We start from the raw sequence: 3,556 nt of genomic DNA on the forward strand, positions 1-3,556 counted from the left end.
ATAGATAGCTTTTCCATCCGTGCGGTTCATGCATCGGTAGACAGTTATTCGTGCGCAGGATAAAATTCGTATAAACAATATTGAAATCATTTTTTCCGCATCTATGTTCATATGAAAAAAAATGGAATATTATCATAGTCGATGACTTTAATTGTTGAATTGACAACTATCTATACCATAAAGTGCGCTAACTTGGAGCAGATGCCTACAGAATAGTCGACACTCATGTCAATATCGTGTATACTCGTTGAATAAGTGAACATTCCACGTGAAAGCTATGCAATTGTACCCGGTTATAATTGTACACTTGTATAAATGCATTGCTTTGTGTGTCTGGCCTATACCTTCAGAAATCCGTGGCGCACTCCCTCTAGAAGATAAATGAAGCGCATCCCTAAGACTCAAGCTAAGCCCTCAGACGAGCACGGGAATATCGTGATGAAGAAATACGCGAATCGAAGTATCGGATAATCTCATCCTCTCGTTGCAATACCTCGCGACGTGCGAGCCACTTTACTCGTAAATAGCGTCTCCCCGTCACCCTTAATTAATTTACGTTTGCTTAAACGTTCGCATAAACGTCTCAAGCAGGATGTCGTTATATTATAACGATTTAAGATGTTTTTTTTCATCACTTAACATCAGTGAACTAAGTAGTGACATAAAATAAACGTAACGGATTTGTAACAAGATATTAGTCTTTATAAATATATCGTCATTTAATCGTCGTTTTTAAGTCGTATTTAGTGAATAAACAATAATTAACATTATATATATTTATTTACATGCAATTATTACCTAATTAAAAAAAAAATAGTAATTATTTTGTTATTTAACATAATTATAGCTATTTATTTCGGAAAAATAAATTGTATCTTAGCTTACATTACATATTGTAAAATTACGTATATTTTTCATCATGTACATAGTTATGCCATATAATTTTGTCTCATCATTTAAATATCTATCACATCATTGGTCTGTACATAGAACTTCGTTTTTAATATGTGTGTGTGACATTATTTTAATATTATTGACTCAACAAACGTTGACACAACAGACGTTATACTGACAATATCTTGCCATTTGGATCGTTTTTCACTGCTGCAAAAAAGATGAAGCATGGAGAAGGGCATTTGCGGAAAAGGAACGCGTAACTAGACTCGCGAGCATCTCGCATCGCTGCGAGCATCTCTCGTAGGAGGCTCACGATGCCATTGGATAGACAATGGAGTTGTAAAACGGAACGAGCATACTCACAATCGGACACACAAGAGAAACGTTGTCATCGTTCTTATTACGCATGCAACAGGACGCAAACGTGTCGTCAAAACCGATTCTGTTCTTCCTCTCAACATAGATACAAACTATTTTGACTATGCGAGCCACGCACAGAAATGAATAAAAATTACTATTTTAATCAATTTAATTAACTCTAAACATTGAGTTAAATAACTGAAAACTAAACTCTAATTTCAATAAAGTAATTAGTCATAGGTGTAGTCGAGCCCTGACTAGCGGCGCTAAGGTACTTTTTTCGGAAGCCTGGCGGCGCAGCGCCAAGGTACTTTCTTTAATTGTTTAAAACTAATTTTTTATGTGTAATAAGACGATAAGAAGGAAAAGAAACATTTAAATATTTACTGAAATCTGAATTTTAACATAACAACAGGGCCATAGCGTAGCTAACCAAAGCATCCAATCATATAAATACGTAGTATACCTACATAGAGTTTATCTGAAAAGATCGATTGCTTGCGAGAACTGCAGGCTCTTTTTAATTAGATATAAGATAATTTATATTACAAATGTTCATGTACAATAGAATAAGTTGGAAGAAAATATGTATTAGTATCACGCTACATAAAAAAAGAGAAATATGTTTAATAACAAAATGTTGAGCACTAATACGAAATCCCCCCCCCCTCCCTCCGTTTTATTTTGTACGATACAAATCCGTACTGGATTAGCTGTGATAAAGGAAAAATATAACGAATGTTACGAAACGATTGCATTTCCTTTTCTTTTACTCATTTGTTCCATATATTGCAGATTGGTGTTTCGAAAACTTGGTAACTCTGTGTTCGAAGCATCAGGGTATTTTTATTTTTAGGACTGCACTACTGAATTTAGTTGATCAAGTACATTTTTTTTTTTACTTAATTATTAAAAATGTCTTTTTAAATATTATATCAAAACATTTTATTTGTTTATTATAGTCACGGTATAATGTTAACATATATTTGATCTCATAATTCCGATTACGATTTAAACGTTTTTAAAAATATGAAATATTTGTTCTTTATTTATTTATAATAAATATTATTTTCTTCAATATTTATTATTTTTTATCACTAAAAAATATTTAAAATGTATTTAAACATTTTTTGTTCTTTAACCTCAAATCAAATAATTAAAAATGAGTTTGTTGCAAATCAAACTAGAAATCGAACCAAGTATAAATTCTATAATAGCGATATGAATAATTGGGTATGCTTTGCAGCATTGTCCGATGATAATTGCTAAATAAAGGGGCTGTTAGAACGGCCATTGGAGTTACGCATTATTTTTCGCAACAGGCGCGTGCGATCGATTTATCGGCCGCAACGAAAGTGGAAATAAGGGGGAAAAAAAATAACAGTTTCCTCCTTGTCTAGGAGACTAAAAGAAAATAACTGAACGGCCAATATATCTTTAGAAAAAGCGGGAAAGCTAGCCAGCATCACGTGACCTTTGCAGAAATCGATACGCTCCCTATTATCTCACGCGACCACATGCCGTTAATGAACCTTTTAATTGCTCGGCATATTTCAAATTCATTCGTTTAACAGAAATGCATCTCTTTGGTGGAATCCGTGCACATGAAAGTCCGACACATAACATACCATTAATCGTAATACTCTAGAATTTGTAACCAAAAGTTCAAATAATAGAAACGTTTTGCTGATACATTTCTAAACGAAAAGTTACCCCGTTTATTTGGCAGTAAATGCATCTGATTTGGTATGTACGCTTAATATTAAACGAGTTCAATACTGGATAAAAAAAATAACTTGAATTAAACGAACCACATTTGGCGCTAATTGCGAGATTATTTTATAAAAGAGAAGATCCTGTAGCTTCGGATCACAATATTTCGAAAGATTTATATTATAAATTGTAGTTTGTTACGAAAATTTTTACGTTGCTAAAAAGTAAATGCGTGTATTACAAAAATTATAGATTCTACATAGATTTTCAAAATGCCGATAACGCTACGCGAATTAAATACCTTGAAAAGCAAAACGCGGTCCCTATTTATGTAGGTTAAAAGCGGCGTGTGTTTTTAAATTAAGGCACGTGCGTACAAAAGACACATTAAATATATTAACATACAGTAAACGCTTTTAAATTATCCATTATGTATTTGAATACATATCCGAAAGAAACTTGAGAATTGTATTTATGCGTCGCCTCCCATCAATTTTTGTACACTCAAAGAAAAGACATAATGGTGGAAATTATAAAAGTGACAATTATATAAGTTTTATGTAGAATTAATTTATATATATATATA

General features: G+C 32.6%; 1 protein-coding gene across 1 annotated transcript in view; it reads right to left on the reverse strand.

Moving 5' to 3' along the window:
• LOC108745661 (ras-specific guanine nucleotide-releasing factor 2-like) overlaps positions 1–3,556 on the reverse strand; it is a 94,778-nt gene that overhangs the window by 77,615 nt on the left and 13,607 nt on the right. The window lies entirely within an intron of this gene.

The sequence above is a fragment of the Trachymyrmex septentrionalis genome, unplaced genomic scaffold, assembly GCF_001594115.1.
Source record: "Trachymyrmex septentrionalis isolate Tsep2-gDNA-1 unplaced genomic scaffold, Tsep1.0 scaffold143, whole genome shotgun sequence".
In the NCBI taxonomy this organism is placed as follows: domain Eukaryota; kingdom Metazoa; phylum Arthropoda; class Insecta; order Hymenoptera; family Formicidae; genus Trachymyrmex; species Trachymyrmex septentrionalis.